At 38.7% G+C, this 20,000-nt stretch overlaps 1 protein-coding gene across 1 annotated transcript in view; it reads right to left on the bottom strand.

Annotated features, from left to right (window-relative positions):
- Positions 1 to 20,000, bottom strand: part of ZNF407 (zinc finger protein 407) — a 476,393-nt gene that overhangs the window by 177,442 nt on the left and 278,951 nt on the right.

The raw sequence follows: 20,000 nt of genomic DNA, 5'->3' as shown, positions 1-20,000 counted from the left end.
TAAACTACTCAGACAATCACACTGCTCTATGCCATGCTGCCGCTGCTGCTGCAGTGCAGGGTTGAAATACTACTTGTAATAACACTGTTACTATAATAAACAAAAACTGCTTCAAAACGAAAATGCTGTTTTTAAAGGGGCTACAAAAAATGAAGTAAGTGTTTTCTGATAATGTGTTCTTTCCCCTTGTGTTACTACAGGAAACATAAAAAGTCCCCATCACCAAAAATAAAATTAAAAAAAAAGTGGTAAAAAGCAATTCATCCTGCTAATCTTAATTCTTTCAGTGTGAGATTACATTGCAGTAGCATATACAGTGAGCATCTATTTTAGGAAATCATGTTTTGTGGCTATGTCTGCATCCTATAATCTCAAATACAACAATTTAAATATTTTCATTAGCCAACGGTAATGTTTCATACTGAAGAAGGGTTTCTCCCCCACTCCATTTCATTTTGTTCTAGCCATTTCAAATTGTGCCTAAAAATTGTCATTTTACCTTTACCATAATCTGAATTTTCATGTTGATACAAATTAAACAATAATAATAATAAATAGATACAAGCCACAGATAATCTTTCATTCATGCCTTCCTGAAATTTTGGAACATGTCATATTTTGTGGAAATAAAATTATAGTTCTTTCTACTGAGAAAAAATGTTTTACATAAAAGTAGACAAAGCAATTTTCTACAACTGTAAAAAGTAAACGAATTGTCGGTTTATATATGAATATTGACAATGTGAGATATTAGAAAACTAATGAGAGGAATGCTACCTCAAGCCTTATAATGTGTGAGGATTTATGTCAAGACACGTGTGCACGCGCACACACACACACACACACACTCACATGCACACCCATTAGTGCTACTGGGGTAGCCACAAAACTCGAAGAGAACACGCAGTACTACGAAATCCACATTATTAAACTACACGATTCAAAAGTTCACTATTGTATCGTGAAATTCCTGAATATGGGTAAAATGCACCAGTACGAGGTTCACAGCAACAATTCAACCCCTGAGATTTTACAGGGTTGGTAGGTCTGCAGTCATACAAGAGTGCCTCCCTGCAAAACCACTGCATGTGGCAGAAAGGCTTTCTGCACCAAAAACAGAGAAGGCATGGGGAATAGGATAAGGAATTCACACAATTCAGTGATAACTCATGTGCGTTCATCACCATGTACAAAATATGACAACTTCACCATCACCTGGACTACTGAGAACCCTAAGGCCAACTGGGGAAGCAGAGGTAGGGCTTTACTGTTTCTTTAACTTCAGCACAAGGAGGAGGTGGTAGTGTCAGGACCATGCTCTGGCTGCTTTTGGCCCCTGGTAGCTCCTGGTATCCATTGGATAAAAGGCTGGGTGGGCCTTAGGGCCACACTGGAAACACATCAAACCCAGATCCTTCCAGCTCACAGCCAGCCAACCTACCAACTGAGCTACGCAGCTCTGTAGAACTTGGTGGTATTTTATGCAACTGAACTATATTTCTCTCTCCTATCAATTTTAGTGTCAATATTGACTTTGAAAAAGTCAAGGATGTGATCTACTGAGAATCTCCCCATTTCCTACATGGGCCCTGGCTATAAATACATCTTCTACCAGTCAAAACTGTTTGTGTTTTGGATGGCTTATTTTGCATGCCACAGTAACTGAAGATGCTTCAATTCTGGCAAGTCCGAACAAAAATCACTTAAATCAGGGTATATCAGTATGCCAATACATTCATATAGAAAGAATGACAAACTATTTTCAATGTAATAATATTGTATCTTAGTTCATTACACAGCTCTTTTCATCTTCAAAACACTTTTAAACATTAATAGTTCCCCAATATTTTCATAATATAATCAGCTAGAGGGTTCTGAGGTGTTTTTATTTTTTCCCCAAAGTTATCTAAATAAAGCAACAGCTAAATTTGTAAATATCTTTTTCACAAAAAGGGAGAAAGTTAGAAGAACTAAGAATTGTGAACAGTTCCATCAAATGTCCCTACACACACACACACACACACACACACACACACACACACACGTGTGTGTGTGCGCGCATGTGTGCGTGTGCACACATGCTGAATTGAACAGAGAATTTCATATTATTATATCACTTGATCACTGCTTAGTGGCCCTAGCGAATGACAGATATAGCTAAATACTTCCAAATGCACAGTAAAAAAAATATCATGTCCGTATATCTCTCTGACAGGTCTTCATGCATTTCACATTTCAAAAGCATGACAGGGATCTTATTTCTAAGATAAATTCCCCTATCTACTTATTTCCTCGTGTATTTATTGTGGATCTAACCTTCTACTACAAGAAATAAATAAGCAGGTTAAGTAGATGTTATCTTTTAACAAATAGTTTTTCCAGACTGTATTACAACTTTATGAATGACAAAATAAATCCCTCATTTTTAAATCTACCAAGACGTACATTTAGTAGCATTGCACCTATTGAACCTCAATGTATACTCTATTATTCACACACAATAAAATTGTTAAAATAATATTAAAAATGACAAAAAGCCAAAACTCAGAATTGAAGGTGAAATTCCATCTCTAACTAAAGTTAATATGCCTAGGAACTGCATTCTAAAGGGGATTTGGACAGTTTTTAGGCTTATTGTTTAACTTTTTTACATATGCTTTTCCAAATGTTATGATATGAAAAAAGAGAGATGGAAGAATGACACTGGATAGTTCCAATAGTCACTGCTCACCTTAAGATTAGACCTTCATTCTAATTCAGGTGCACAGTGAGTGGAAGCGGGCAAAATGTGCAAGTTAAAGAACTGTCAAATGAGTCTGTTTCTGGAGTTCCAGACCACTAGCAAAAAATTAGAGACTTTGAAATGACAGCAAATCCAAGTACGGAAAAATGTGGAGGTGCCTGATCTATGGATGCCTTAGCAAAGTCTTCTTTATGATGCAGACAGTTGAGATAAACTTCCAGTCTCTGGGTTTTTTAGGTCTATTATTTCCTTTAAATCCAAATTCTGGTGATTTTTTTCCCTTTCAGATTTAAATTCTGGGGTTCTCTTTTTGTTATATTTTAAAGTTACAGTCAGTAATGTTTTAAAATGCAATAACCCATGGGATCTGAGGGGTTATCCAATGCAATATAATGATTACCCCAAATATCTACAACAGTTTAAAAAACAAGGTATTCTTTGCTCCCGCTATCCAAGATTCCAGTTTAAAGTCCATTTCTCCTTCAATGTCATCTCTTCTGGCAGGCTGCTGTATCTGATTGGAACCATGGCAAAGAAAAAATGGAGCAACAAGATCATAAATAGGGCTAAAATAGTAGGCCAACCACCAGCAAAACCCTACAGAGGCTTCCACATTGTTTAACTCTATCCTTTTGGACAGGCACTCTTCTCTGGCTATAAAGAACCTGTTTCTCCACCTGAAAAGTCACAGCTTCCAATTCTCTAGTGACAACTCACATCAGAGGAAAACTGTCTTAGAATAAGACTGCTCTTACTTGGGCTGCTCTTCAGATAGCTAAAGGGCAGGTGCCTTCACTCAGACATCAGCTCTGGCTTGATCACTGTGCATTGTTTCATTTAGTAATTTAGTTTGCGTGTTTTCTTTTAACATGCTAATCATGGTCTGAGTCTCCAAACACTTCTGTAGTGTATACATCCCAGTCTACCGAGTCTAACTGAATCGATGAATACATACTGTATTATTACATACTAAAAACTATGTTCGAAAATATTGTCCAGCTTGCCAAATCAGGATTTTAGAAGTCAGAAAATGCTAAAATTAAGCCTGTCCATGGAGCTTTAATTCTGCCCCTTTGTTCCATGAAGTATGAATGTCTTTAACAGTATAAGTTCCTACTGATCTTCCCAGAAGACCGAAAATTTATCCAATGTACTAGAGGATTGTTTTTCCTGTAGGACTAAAGTCGGTTGAGAAGTTTCCCATGAAATGGTTTTCCATTAGAATGTGCTGATACATGGAAACCAAAACTTGTTGTGGGAATGGACCAGTTTCTATGAAAACTTCAGCAGAAAATATTTTTTTTGGAGCTGAGAAAGAGCATCTGTTCAGTTTACAGCATTCACCTGTATGCTGGAGGCATGGTGTTGCCTTTTCATGATGGATCTCTATTTGGTTATGGCATGAAAGCGTGGGCAGCCTAGCGCTGCCTGTGCTCTCTAGCTGCTGTAGGTAGGCACTCTCATAGCTTTGGGGGCCCAATCCTGTAGGACAATGGGTCTAAAGTGCCTGGTCCTGACTTAGAGCGTGCACATAGGTGCAGATCATGGAACTCTTGGGGCTACATCCCTACACCCCAGGGAATTCCTAGGGTGCACATCTGCAGGCAAGGAGCAGGCAAACTTGGTTCAATGCTCTGTATTTGCAGGGGAATCCCTGTGGTGCATTTGGGAACTAAGCATGCACTTGGGAACCAGGCTTCCCTGCTTTACACTTGCAGACAGTTCTAGGTTGGGGCCAGACACCTGGCACTGCTGTCCTTCAAGATTGGGCCCCTGAAGGCTCAGGAATGGTAGGGGCCTAATCTTTCAGACAACAGCCCGAGAACATCCATTTCATCCTATCTACTGGATCAACTATACTAGGCATAGCTGACTGTTAGACCAGGATGACAGCTGTTTGTATCCTTGAAGACAGTAGCCTCTTTCCATGATTTGCACCCAGAAATCCAGTTCATTCTCTACAGTGAATGTTGAAGGGATCCTGTGGGAAGGGAGGCACGGAGAGTTTATACACGGGAAAAAAGCTTGTGATTGTATAATCTAAGACTATTTCATTATGTGTATGGACAAAGGGGCCAAATTAAAGTTGCCTGGGTAACCTTAAGTGGTTCACTTCGTTACATTTGAGTGCATGGCTTTGCAACTACATTAATGTAGATTTTTAATATAATGTTTTTAACAGCCACCTGGAAAAAAAAAATCAACATATAGAATTGTATCAACATTCTTCTGAGTCATCAGCAGGGTCAGAGCTGTTAGATGCACAGCACAGACCTCTGCTAATGAGAGAATCTTTTATCCCTTACGTGAGCCACCACTAGAGAGTAGAGGTGCACCGATACATTGGTCCCATATTGGATTGGCACCAATATAGAGAAAATCGACAGTACTGGCAATTGGCTTTTTTGCCTGATGTGGCCAATAAATACCCCGTGCACGTGCACAGCTGCAGCATAGACATGGCCAGGAGAGCACCCCAGAGGCTTGGAGACCAGCATCTGGCTGGCAAGTCTGGTGTGGAGGAAGGGGTGGGGGGAGAAAAGGGGCGTGGAGGGGTGCAGATAAAGGCCCTCACAGAGAGAAGGGAGTGGGGCTGGGGCAGGCAAAGCTCAGACGGGGCAGGGAGGGACGGAGCCGTGAGCAGCTCACCCGGGGGGCACAGGGGAGGCTCCCACTGCTGTGCGCACCCCAGGTGGGCATGGGGACACGTGACTTGATCTGCCCCTCTCCACACACCTCTTCCCTCCTCCCAACCCTTCCCCCACACCAGACTTACTAGCCCAACGCTGGTCCCTAAGCTGTCTGGCTGTGTATTGGAATCGGATCAGTATTGGCTGATATGGCTCCTTAAAAATCAGCCATCGGTATCAGCCCCCAAAATCTCTATTGGTGCACTCCTACTAGAGAGGTGTCAGAGGGAGACTTTGTCATCAGTTTTCAAGACTTTCTAAACACTTTGAAATGTCAAGCTTTGGAGGGAAGTGTGTTTGAGACATTATAAACACTTCTCTTCTGCTCTTCTCCATGTCTAGCTCATGTCCCCATCTCCTCTCACTGCTTTCTTGCAGCCTCCTTGCTTGACTGTTTGTGATGTATTCTCTCCCAAATCCTATTCCTAACCTTGGTTCCAAAAAGTTAAATAGTTAAAACCCAACTGACAGAAACATCTTAACATGTTTGAGAACCCTGACTTTACTTGTAGCTACCAGCTCTACCTGGGATGCATGAGATAGTGTGTATGTTCTTCCTCATTCTGTCTTTCCTACGTGAGCCAAATTTGTCATACATGGCTGCCATGAGCCTTCCAAAGGGCACAAGGTACAAGGCTCCAAATGACATGTTTTTTAAAGTAGAATTTTTCCATTAAAATAAAAATGCAGTTGCAAATATTCAGAAATTTGGGGACTCTCAAAATATTCTGAAAGCTGTATTTCTAGGACTTGAAAAGCACAGTAAGGTAACTGGCAAAACAAAACAAAATTTAAAAACATTTCACCAAAAAATTTTAGAAATGACTGTTCATCCACTTAGCCCTGTGATAATAACAGCTAAAATATCTAAATTACCCAGGGATTTTGAAGTCATCAGGCCCAGCAGGCTGCACGGGAGCTGCATGGGCTGGTCCATGGCCTGGATAAGTGGTATGGAGTCAGTCCATAGGTGGATTGGCCCTATAGACTGGCCCCATGGTCTGGCTCCAGTGCGAAGGGTTGTTTCATTGTACTTGGCATGTCACATGCAGTATGCAGGTCCAGTCCAAGACCCACAGGTGGCACAAAGGGCCAAATAAAAGGGCTCCATGAGCCAAATACGGCCCATGGGCCATACCTTTGATACCCCTGCCCATGCTGAATGTTTTGATAGTACAGGTGTAACAAATGTGTCTACATCACACAAACTACATTCACAATTAGCACTTTTGTTGTAGTTTCAACCAAGAAACCAAAGAATGGACGAGCATGGGCACAACAAAATACTGTCTTAAACCTAGTGGAAAGTGGAAAGACAGTATGATAGAAAGCTGTCCTATATCTACTTATCCAATTTTATCTGTAGAACTTCACTGGGTACAGTGCCTATTCTGTGGATCAGCAGAGCACAAATGCAAGTCTGGCACCTTTAATTGTGAATGCCAAGTATTTCTCAAAGGGCATGATAACAAAAGTTCTTTTTAAGGAGAAACTGCTTACCCTTATTTACCGTATTGTAATGGCCTATAAGTAGCCATTACAGTTTGCTTTCCAAGAATATAGTTGGATAAATTTTAAAACAGAGTTTCACCACAAAACTGCAACCGTTGTTAATGAACTTTTACAAACTTATATGCCAAAGGAAGATTAACAAGGAACTGCCCAGTCTGGGCAATTTTCTATGTAAATTACTCAACTGAAGTACAAGGCTAATTTCTGCATGTGACGATATTAGTCACATGTCTTGCAAAGGAACACGTTCTGAGAAAGTGAACAATAAAGCCAAGTGGTGAACCAAATTCCCTCAGAAAAGTGCAGTGTGAATGCAACCAGCTAAGAAGTGTCACAACCCAAAGTTGTGGGTTTTTTTGTTTGTGTGTGCTTTGGCATTGCTAAATTATTTTCCCGCCAATTGTAGCTTTCTTTGCATGGTAGAGTTCTCTGCTGCAGGAGAGAATTCTGGTGCAACGGGGGATTTCCCAACAAATTACAGCTTCTTTGCAGGGTGCATTTCTTTGCATACTAGTGATGCACGTTGCAAAGGAGTTCCCGCCATTTGTATTTGGATTCACGCCACTTTATTGGCCAGTTCCAAATGTACGCACACGTGGCAGCTAGCTATTGGCTTGCTAGCCGTACAAAAGGCTTGGGTAGTTTCCGCCCAAGTCGGACAGAGAGAGAGAAACCTGGAGAGAGAGAGAACTCACCAGGAGGAGGAGACTTCGTGCTGCGTGAAGATCTCCAACCACTGCGGACCCTTGCGGACCCAACGCGCCTCTCTTAAGCAGGCAATAGAGGCTTAATAACCGAACCCGCGGAGCTTTTGCCTCTAGCCTCTCCCCGTTGCCGATCCCAATCCAAGATGTATCCCTTTCCTGTAAACCCAATTTTCGAACCCACGGAGCCTAAACAACACTGGGGGACCAGGGAACCGAACCAAACCCACGGAGCTTACACAAGTCTGTGGGAGCAACCGAATTTGTCGTAGTCCTCTAGCGAGGATTTAAGCGGAGCTGCGCCTGGAAACCTGTCCAGCCTACACCACTACCATCTTTGGGTGTAAGTAAACAATCTTTTCAATCAATCACTACGCGTTTGTGACTAATTCTAGCATGCCATCGGTTTTCTCCGACCCCGTGTGCCCGGGCTGCTGGCCACAGCCCGTGTGCGCAAAGATGGGCCGCGGATCGCCCCCCCCGACTCGCACTTGGCGGCAGGATCAGGGACCAGCCCGCACAAGAAGAAGGGGTGGAAAAGGAAAGCCAGATATAGATGGGATTTAAACATCTGAAAAAAACAATGCTATTGCACATTTAGTTCAAAGTGTATTGTTTCTCAATTTTTTTCTGCTTAGAAGTTAAAAAGATTTTTTTTCTTAACTGCCTTCCTGGGAACTTAGGCAGACACGGTTCTTTGGGTGAATCTGATATCTTTTATTAGACTGACTTAAATAGTTGGAAAAAAAATTTTTAGCAAGCTTTCAGGTTGAAAAACCCTTCGTCAGGCTGAGGAAGTCTCTGCAGTTGGTGTGTGCTCTTCCTGGAAGGAATGAATGGGAACTTCAAACTTGGATCTGAAAAATCAAACTGTGTTCCCTGGCATGTGCTTCAGAATTGGTAGCTTTTACTTGCCAGTTTCTGCTCTCAGTTACAGCTCAGAAATGTTACTGACTTCAAACGTACCTGTTCTATATCATTACTGGTTTTTTGTTTGTTTGCTTTTTAACTTGAACTGCAGATCTCAGTTAATGTAGAGGTATAAGACATTAAAATTTAGCATTGTAATTGTTAACTGGTTAACAATTTTGTTCATGATACATAAGCCCGGAGACAATATGTCTCATTCACTGGGTTGCCTCTGCAGTACTAATAAGAATAAAATGTAGTAAAAACTTATTTGTCACTGAGGCAAGCACTTATGACTGAAAATATGGACACTGGATCTGCTGACTTAGTAGACTCTAATTTTACATAGTCACTTTTCAGAAAGGACTCACACTTTCAACACATATCCTCTAATTTTTAAACCATTAAAAACATAATCAACTATGAAAGTGGACTACAAGTTGCTTTATGTATGGGCCACAGGCTTATGGACCAATTGAAAGGCATGATGGAACCACTAACTGTAACCTCATGATTCCTACTGTATGCATTAAGGCATAATGGAAAGTTAAAATTTATCATCTTCTATAGTGTTATAATATTCTGTCAATTTTATAACATTAATCCTGCTACAGGGCTTTTTATAATATACAATCACTTAAAATAATGTCATAGCCTACTATTTAATGCACATGAAAGTAAGTTTCATTAACACTGCTCTGTGAGTTTTACTAGTACAAATATATAAAGTGGAAAAACATTGAATATCTGTATATAATAGCAATGATTCAAATCACTTTATACCAGTAAAGCCTGCATTTTCATTTGAATACTTTATCTTTCATATTGGAGAATCCTCGAACAGAGCCTAGAATAGGAAGCTTCCTGGGTAATCCAGGCTATTAGAATAATATTGCCAACACTGTCTTGCATTTCCTATTACATACATCAACTTCTTGCCGTCACTGGTGGTGAACTCCTGTAGCTGTGCCTCTAGTCCCTGAAACCTGTTTGTTTGAACATATTGTTTTTTAAAAGGATGTTTAGTAGGGCTGTGTGAAATTTCAACGGGTGTTTCGTTCTGAAGCTGTTTCAACGTGTTTCAAACTTGAAACAGCAAAATCAAAATGAAAGGCTTTGAAACGGCTTTGAAATGAAACTAGGGCACTTGAAACATTTCAAAACATTTTGAGTTTCGAAGCCGGGCTTCCTTGCAGCTAAACAGGAACTAAGGAGAGGGAGGGTGAGGGGGAAGGACTGCTCTGATATTGACATATAGCTCCTGGTTTGATTCCCCAGCTCTCTGACCACTCATCCAGCTCTTCCGGGGGGGCGCAGGCCCCCAATCTGCATGCAAGGTTTCGAAATGAAACGGAACAGTGCTTTGAAACAGTGAAACAAAACACTGACCCTTTGAAATGGTGAACTGGAAGTTGAAATGAAACGGTGCTATTTCGCACAGCTCTAAATTATTTAGTTGTCCCTAACATTATTCAGAGCACTGTGAGGTTCTGGGTTCAGGAAGTCAAATAAGATTCAAACAGTAAGGACAAGCATGTTTCAAGCATGGGTTGTGATCGCTCTGGTTAACAGAATACTGTGCTTCTTTAAGAATGGAGGGTTGCAAGTACCCAAGGAAGGAGGGGGTATATATTCTAAATGTTATGTTAACAAAGCCTTATAAGTAGAATTCCTTTTCACAGGATGTCACTTAAACCAGATTCTCCTGTACAATGAAGACCAACTAGGTCAAACCAGTAATGTATGAAGAAATATTTTTGCATTTTATTTTACTAATCCATGGTAAATCTTTGAAGAGGGTAGAAAGTTATTTCAATATCTTTTCCAGAACTGGGAGAGAGATTGCACTGATTAAGTAATTTTGCTTTGGGTTATCATCATTGTAGTACCACAGGCTCTCTCCCAGAGGTGATTCCATAGCCCAACACTGTTCATTTGGAGATAGAACTTGATGGTCCACGCCCCCTCCAGTCCTATGTTTCTATGTTAGCTTTTGTGTCACAGGACTTTATTAGTTTAGACATTCAGGAATCTAGCAACTACATTTATTACTTCACTACTCGCTGACTACTCAAAGCTTTGGACCTCCACTTGACTCTGAAAGAGATAGACTTCTTTGAGATCTTGGCAGCCAAAGTGGTTAAAGCTCATTAAACAAAGGAATGGGTTCACTTAGATGCAAATCCTGAAGTCTTTTCTCAAGCTGAACTCCCACTTATATGTCGAATTTATTGACATCAGAGTTCAAAGACATGTTTCTAGGAGCAGGCCAGTAAGTTTAAAAAAAAAAAAAAAAGCATTTTCCATAAACCCTAAGAAGATGGCAATACCTCCAATTCTGGCATGGAATTCCCAGGGAAAATGAAACTTAAAGCAGCAAAGAAGGTGCATACCCCCTTCCCCCCACCTCTAGCTGCTGACTGGCTGAGAGGGCTGCCCACCATGCATTCCCACCCCTCTTTGCCAATCAGAGGTGGGGGCAGGGCTGCATGATGGGCAGCTTTCTTGGTCAATCAGCAGTGAAGGGCGGGGGTGCTAGGGCCAATCAGCAGTGGGGAGGCTGCCATGAAAAGACAAAAAAATGGTGTTGCGCACTGTGAGCATCCTGTGATATATTCCTTACCTCTGCAGGAATTAAATAGATCCCTACCTATAAATAGTAAGTTATTAGTTTGTCCGTCTTTTAGTAACTTCCCAACTTTAATAAAAACTTTATAGAAAAATTACATTTTAGTGGAAGATTTTACAGTTTACAATTTAAAATGTATAATTTTATAGTTAAATGAAAATTATTGTTTTGGGTGTGTTCTTAACAAAGACAACACAGTTTAATTTAGGTCATCTGACATCAAACAGCCCTATTTACTGTCAACTAAGCTTTAATCTGTGACATGCCAAGGCTTGTAAAAAGCAAAATGGTACTATATCAGAGAAACTAAGCCAAACATTTCCAAAAAATCTGGTGTCAAACAAACTGCACTTAGCAACATCATCAAGAAGAAGGTTGTTGTTTATGTTTTCAGTTTATAGTTACAGCTGAATATGTCTTTGAAAATTCCTATAAATATTTCAATATTGAAAAACATCTGTTTTTAAGTAGCTATAGATTATTATTACCAGTCTTTTTATAATGTTGAAAAATCAGGGCAGATCCTAGTGTTTGCACAGAAACAAGGCTGGGCATTAAGGTACAATTCCATAAATTCATCTGGGACTGAATTCCCAGATATGAAACTCCAGTTCCATAATTCATCTGGGCCTGGAAGACTGACAGTGAAATGAAAGCCTTATCGTCATGGAAAAAGAAGGGTGGGAATGCCAGAAAACTTTGGCACTTGTGGGACAGATGTCAAGGTGCTTGCCATTATACAGGAAGGTCTAATAGGCCTTCAAGCAGCTATTATAATATAAGGCAATTTCCAGGAGCTGAGAAATCAGAAGCTTTCATTGTTCAGTGGTAGCATACAGTGGTCTACTGGGCAAAAGGGTAGCAGATGTTGACAAAGTGGGACTTTAGCACAGTAGTCATCCTAAGAGAAGGAAGGAAGGAAGGAAGGAAGGAAGGAAGGAAGGAAGGAAGGAAGAAGAGCAGCAGAAAAGAGAGACTGGACTTTAGAAAAGCACACCGTAACAAACTCAGGAAACTGGTGGGTAGGATCCTCTGGGTGGGGGAAGTCTGAGGGGAAAAGGAGACCAGGAGAGTTAGCTGTACTTTAATGAGGTCCTTTAATAAGGGTTCAGAAGCAAATTATCACAAAGCAATGGATGAATAAGAAGTTCAACAGGAGACCAGCCTGGCTACAACAATATTTTTCAATGAACTGAAACTCAAAAAGGAATCCCACAAAAAGTGGAAACTTGGTCATAGTACAAGGAAGCAGTATAAGAGCACTGCACAGGCATGCAGGGAGAAAATTAGGAAGTTGTGCTTAATGCCTAGCACAACCTGAGATGCAACTGACAAAAGACACAGAAGGCAATAAAAAGGGATTCTATAAGCATGTCAAAAGTAAGAGTAGAGAAAGACTAGAGAAACCACAGGTCCCCTACAGAATGTAGAAGGCAATTCAATTACAGATGATGCAGAGAAGGCTAAAGTATTTAATGCCTTTTTTACTTCCGTCTTCACAAACAGGGGCAGATACCAGATGACGAGTGCAGTTGGCAGCAAAGATGGGGAAGGAGACAAATAGCCAAGAGTAATGGCACAACAGGTTAGGGATTACTTAGAAAAAAATATATGCTTTCCACTTTGCAGGGCCAGATAGGACGAGCCCCAGGGTATTGGAAGAATTAGCTGAAGTCATTTCAGAGCCATTGGTTATCATTTTTGAGGACTCATGGAGGTTGGGTGACATCCCATAAGATGGAGTAGGGAATAATATAGTGCCCATCTCTAAAAAAAGGAAGGAAGAGGATCTGGAAACAACAGACCAGTCAGTATGACCGCCATACCTGGAAAGATCATGGAGTAACTCCTCAAGGAATCCAGTGTGAAGCACTTAGATGAGAACAAGGTGATCAAGAACAGCCAGCATGGATTTACCAAGAGAAATTTATGTCTGACCAACCTGATTTCATTTTATAATGAGGTGAGAGGCTCTACGAATGGGGAAAAAGCAGTGGATATGATATGTCTCAACTTTAGCAAGGCTTTTGACATGATCTCTGACAACACTCATTAACAAGGCAAGAAAATACAGACTGAATAAAAGTACTTTAAGGTGGCAAAAAAACTACTTGAATCATCACAATCAATGAGTAGTTAATGGCACAGTGTCTAGTTGGGAGGTGGTATCAAGTAGGGTTCTCCAGGGGTCTGTCCTAGGTCTGATATTCTTTAATATCTTCATTTAATGATTTGGATGATGGTATCAAGTGCATGCTTAGCAAATCTTCAGATGACACCAAGTTGTGTGGAGTTGCAGATACTCTGGTGAGTAAGGCTGGGATCCAGAATGACGTGAATAGATGGGAGAAATGGTCCACAATCAATGAGATGAGATTCAATAAATACAAATTATTATTCAACAAGGAATAACTGCATGCACAAATACAGACTGGCAAATGACTGACTAGGCTACAGTACTGCAGAGAAAGACCTGGGGGTTAGAGTAGACCATAAGCTGAATATGAGCCAACACTTGGAAAAAGCCAATGGAATATTGGGTTGTATTAACCGGAGTGCCACTTACAAATCAAAGGAAGTGATTCTTTAGTTCTATTCAAAACAAAGACCTCACCTAGAGTACTGTGTCCTGTTCTGAGCCACACATTTCACAAAGGATATGGATAGTTTGGAAAGACTCCACACAGAGCAACAAAAATGACGAGGGGCCTAGGACACATGACTCGTGAGGGGCATATCTTCACGTGCCCCTACAGAGCGTTGTTACTGCACCATCATTTAGTACTTTCTGAAGTAGTAAATGACGGCACAGTAGCAGCTATTTCTGCACCGTGCTGGGCACAGTTATTTTTAGCCACACAGTTATTTTTAGCCATTATGTCGCTGTAGTGATAAGCTATAGCAAGGGAGTGTGTTGCTATGGCAATGTAGCTGCAGCATTGTCGTTTTTGCCTGCCAACACTGTCACGGTAGCACATAGCTATGGTGACATAGCATCTTGTGCAGACATGATTTGGGGTTTGGTAACAGTCTTCCATTACTGGAAGAGCAATTATATAAAGGGCGGAGATGGGCTTTTCTCTGTAGATGTAGGAGCCAGGATGCAGCAGGGGAAATTTAGGTTTGAGATTAAGAGGATCTTTTTGACTACAAAGGTTGTCAAGCATTGGAACAGATTACCTAGAGCGGTTGTGGAATATCCAACTTCAGAAGTTTTCAAGAGCAGATTAGACAGACACTTGGCTGGGATGGTTTAGTCAAGAATCAACCTGCCTTGAACAGGGGCTGGACTAGATGACTTGTGAGGTCCCTTCCAGCCCTACCTTCCTATGATCCTGTTTTGTGTTGCTACATGATTTGCAGGTACTAAAAATGACAGCCATTACTTGGCAGACCCAAGACTTGGCAGATATTATTTTTGGTTCTTAAATTATATATACAGCTGGCAGACATTTAAAAATATTTTTAAGACAGCAGGGAAGAAAAGAAGCTTTTGTTTGTGTTTATAAATTAGGAAACAAACATGGGTCATAGTTTTCCTAGATAGGAAGTATAAGCTCTCTCACCCCCTGGTTAAAGGAACAGGTGAGGTGAAGCTCTAAAACAGGTTTTTGTTTTCCCCCCTTCCAAATTGCTTTAATTAAATAGCTATTTAACAAGAAACAGAATTTTAAATGATCTAACACATCCCCACCCCTTCTTTCCCTCTCAGTTAGGCATCACTTCCTTAGTACCGCTGATGTCATGGATTTATTAGTTCTCCATTTATACATAGTGTCTTATTGTGTAAACACATGAATTACTGATATAAAAATACAGGAAGTAAGTACATAAGTTTAAAACAATATTCATGTCTGTGTTATGAAGTATAAGCAAGCAAAAGAGTAACGATCTACATTTTTTCACATGCAGGTGATGACTAAAATTAGGTTCATTAATTTACTACTAGAATTTTGTTTTGATAAATATCTTTACAGCTGACAACATGTAAGATGTGTAAATTCTTCAGATGCATTATAACAAAATAACTGCCATAATCTGCGACTTCAATGCAGTTCTAGAATAAGTGCTCACAGTGACACCACAACATTATATCAGTTTCCAATACAGTTTGACTGTACTGAGATGAGATGAGACAAAACTTGACTTATTCAAAACAGTTATAACCACTATTTTTCCCTAAATATAACTCACTGTAAATATATTATTAAAATTATTAACTTAAATCCAACTTCTGCAGAAGTCAATAAAACTCTACTGACTTCCATGGTTGTGGGATCAGGCCCTAAATAATGGGATTCAGTTGCAGTAAAATAAGTGTGTTTAAAGAGTCACAGCTTATTATTTCATTAAAAATTGAATTTTCTAAAATCTCACTTATCTTTTACCACTTGAAACTATATCTTTACTTACTGCATTTCATGCAGATTGGATAACAGAAATAAACTACTCAAATTTCATTTTTCTTTATACGTGATTTTAGACAGTTTCACTTTCTCAGGTACTTGCACATTGTTTTACTATCTGGTTTGCAAATGCACCTTGGTGTTCACATTCAAATAAAAATTACACTTGTTTCCTCCCCACCCCTGCTCCCCAAACTAATGGTAACACTGATACTGACCATTGTAGGTTTTATAATGCCTTTTTAAAACTTACATTTTCAACCTAGATGAACCTATCAGGGTCCCATTAACACTTAATATAGATAAAATTTCACTTTGATTTCAGAGTGATCTTGATGAAATACTACATTATACAGTTGGTGCAAGGTGCCTGTTGGCATCTTAGTAGGATGCTTTAATATTATAACTTGTGAAAATGGTGCAGTCTCACTACAGCAAGGAGATGCTTAAGTATGACTGAAGCAGCTGTACTGATATATGTAAGGTGTTATATGTTTAAAATAGTAAAATATTAACCTACTACTATTATTAGGCAACAACAATACGATCTGCTAAGAAATGTGCACTTTTCCATATCAATCACAAATCTGGTTAAAATGCAAGCAGATGTTTAAATGCTGTAATAAGTATAAGCCATATATATTTTGCCAATTGTAAAAGTGATACATTTTAAAATAATTAAAAATGAAACATTTTAAATTATAACACAAATGGATAAGGAAGGGATTCTTTAAAAACACTTTGAAGTAGCATATTGTACAAAATACTATAGCCTTCAAAAGAGAAAAAATGTCTAAGTTAAGGTTTTTATATAGCATCAATCACTGTGATTTTTAAATAATATCTATAACTCTGGTGCTAGCAGAAGCTCTTTTCTCAGAAAATTAACCCTTTGAAATTAAAAAAAACACCCTTTAGTTATGCAGCATATGGAGAGTATTCGATTATTGTTCTTTTCCTCTTCTAATGAGAAGGGGAGAGCAAAATTGAGGTATGCATCTCTTTTTAATTAAGATGCAATCATTTTTAGGTTGTGATTCTTGAGCCAACCTGTCTATTTTAAAAATGCTGTTTTCCATCTAAATATAACAAGGAAAGATCATAACTTTGCTGTACAAAACCTTATGTTTTTAACAGCTGTTCATTTATGGTCCCCATCATTTTGGGAACAATAGGAACAAGAACAATTATCTTGATAAACAGAAACATATCCTGCTGCCAAATATATTCCCCACTAGGCCAAGTTTATGCTAAAGTTAGGCAGAGACTTTCAAAGTGTTAATTATTTAATTATTATTTAAAAAAAATAATTACCTCTAAAACGCACAGGAAAATGCATGTAACAATTTATAGCAAATTTTAAAAGTCTGCAGCTTTCTTCCTTTATTCAAATAACAATTTGTATTCCCTGTGTTTCTCCCTGTATTATCAGATTGTCAAGTGGCAGATTTTTAGTTTAGCAGATTATTCTGTTTAAATTATGTTTTAGGCATGTTCCAATATTAAAAAATGCTTAATTTCCCTTGGAATTATATTCCATGACAATATCCAGAACACTCAATGCAATTAGATTAGAGTTTTTTTCTTAGCATGTTGCAGTTTTCCCTTTAAGTACCTTATATTCTAGGTAGCCTACAAACATTTACAAAAATAATTTATCCATATTATAGCATACGCATATCAAAGATTTATATTTTTTCAAGGTTAGGTGACAGTCTGCCTAATTACTGACCACAAATTAAACACATTTGCAACATGCATGGAATGAATCTTTCTTGAAGCCTCTTGAAATCTTTTTTGAAGCAATTACCATGATTTAAGTTCTGTGTGGTCAAACTGATTTCAGCTCTAAAATAGGGTACTTTTCTATTAGGGCCAGTCTGACGAAATTTCAAAGATGGCAGCACCAACACCAACTTGACTTCACTAACTTAAAGGCAGGCATCTCAATTATGGTGATACCGAGATGACTACTCATATTTGCAAAGACTGGTTTCGAAAATGCACATCTTATATCTGTTTATTATTATTATTATTATTATTATTATTATTATTATTATTATTATTATTATATAGCAAATGTTTATTCTGTCTACTAAGCTTGGTACTTTTCCTCTTAAGACATCTAACTGTTAGTTGTTAATAAGATACCAAATTATAACACTGAAATTTGAAATAAACTGTTCTATCTATTTTCCTAAGCTATATGGTTGAGCATGCTAAATACACTTCTTTTTCTTCATATACTTATCCTAAGGTGTTGTCTGCTCTTTTAGCTAGAAGCAAACCACTAGTAAATTCCTATTTATCTCCTTGCCAATCAAGGAGTGAATGATTGACAGTAACAGAGCCTTATCTAGGACTCCTGTCTGTGGTGCATTCTGCTAAATGATGTCATCGCTCCAGCAGAAGAAAATAAGCAGATTATTACAGTGACTAGAAGCAAACTAAACATTTGGATTTTTGCATGGACAGATTTACACACTGTCTGTCAGATAAAGCACAGTTTGCCTGCTGCTTACACAACAAGAATGTGCCTGACAGCTTCTTCCCAGCTTTAGTATCTGATTACATAAATAGGCCATTCCGCACCATTCCTAAAGACTGACAGTCTGTCTTAGTTTAAAGAGCAATTTCTGACTATCAGCTTTCCTGTCTTGCACACTAGGCTGATTAACATCAGGGCACTTCCTGGAGGTCCAATCAGGTTTTTTTTTTGTTTTTTTTTTTTCCAGGATGTTATAAAATGTAATGGTCACAAGAGAGAGAAAAGGAAAAATTCACATTAAGAAATTGCAAAATATGGGCCCAAAGTTGCAATTTCATTCTCTTGCAGGCAGAATTCTCACTGACTTCCCTGGAAGCTTTGATGGGGTAAGGACTGCAGCAGCCAGCTCTATAATAGGTGGCTGCTAATTTAACCATGCATCCACCAGATATGGTTAAAAAACAGAAACGGTTAATTTCCTTTTCATAGCTTATAAAAGAAAACTCGTTTTTCTCAAGTGAGAGCCTCATAAATTCATACAGTAGCTTTGTTGTTCAAGTTTGCAGTTGCATTTACCAAATTAAACTTGAAAACTGTCACATAAAGACCTACATAACCTTCTGGATGTTATTTTATTAATTACACAACTGTTAGTCTGTTTTAATAATTCTATTTTTCCAATTCATATCTTCATAAAACCATACTTCAAATGAGCTGTTTTATTGTTAGTAGTTGAGTCAGATGAATATTTTTCATGTACAAGCCTGTAAAAGGCATTTATTTTTTCATAGCTCATTGTAACCAGGTGTTAATGAAGTTATTTAAAAAATGGTTCTGAGCACTGAAAAGGGTAAGCACATAATAACTCTACTGCTTACAATGGTAAACAATCACAAGTCATAACCACAATATTGTTCCTACTTATTTCAGCTATAACTTGCAAGGCTTCATAACCAGACAAAACAGATGAAATATGTTGCTTCAGGTCTGCTCTGATGGATCCCTCTGAAATATCCACATTATTGCTTTTATTTTATTATGTACCACACTTCATAACTGTACACTGCAGAGTACAATAAAAACTGCACTACACTGCTTTAAGTACTTATTAAATAGGTCAAAAAGTTACCATAACAAATAACTTGCTCTACTCAGGGTCCATTAATAACATATCTTGTTGCGACTCTAAAACAAAAGTGGGGAAAGAAGGAATTCTATAGAAATCCATATAATTCTGGTCTCTTACTTCTTGAGGTTTCACTTAACCAGTGCTGTATTATATATGGAATCTTTTTTACATTTGTTGTTCTAAAACAAATGTCAGAGTTAGATAGGCTGGACTTAGAGGATACAACATCTTCATTCAGCCCATTGTAGAGACTAAAAACAACCACAAAGCCTAATGCTAAAACAGGATATCAATTTTACCAAACCAGGGAGCATTTTGGTCCACAATCTTTATTCACACTCATTTCTACAAAACAGTGATAACAAGGCTCTAACACTGTTAGTTCATAAATAGTAGAAGGAAGATGGAAAGAAAAAATAAGAGGCATGGTTGTAAAAAGATGTGGTTGAAGACTATATTTGAAGAGAGATGGAGAGGAAACAACAGGAGAAATACAAGAAGGGTAATTCAAATAGCAGAAGCTATCTAGGTCTTGTATCTGCAGTAGTCAGATTGTGTAATGAGACAAAGCAGATCACTGCTGGATGAAAAGAGAGAGCGAGTAGATTAAAGAGAGTAAAAAGGCCCTTAGAGTACACTGGGACATTGTAAGAATTAAAATAAAGCAAGGACAGTTTTGAACTTGACCCTGAAATGACTATGCAAGGTGTTGTAGGAGAATGTAGTTATGTTGTCATTCTTCCAATACATATTAGGCAACAGCCTTCTTCACACATTGACATTTGCAGTG

The sequence above is a fragment of the Alligator mississippiensis genome, chromosome 3, assembly GCF_030867095.1.
Source record: "Alligator mississippiensis isolate rAllMis1 chromosome 3, rAllMis1, whole genome shotgun sequence".
Lineage (NCBI taxonomy): Eukaryota > Metazoa > Chordata > Crocodylia > Alligatoridae > Alligator > Alligator mississippiensis.
Note: the sequence above shows the minus strand (reverse complement) of the source record. Positions and strands in the feature narration are given on the sequence as shown.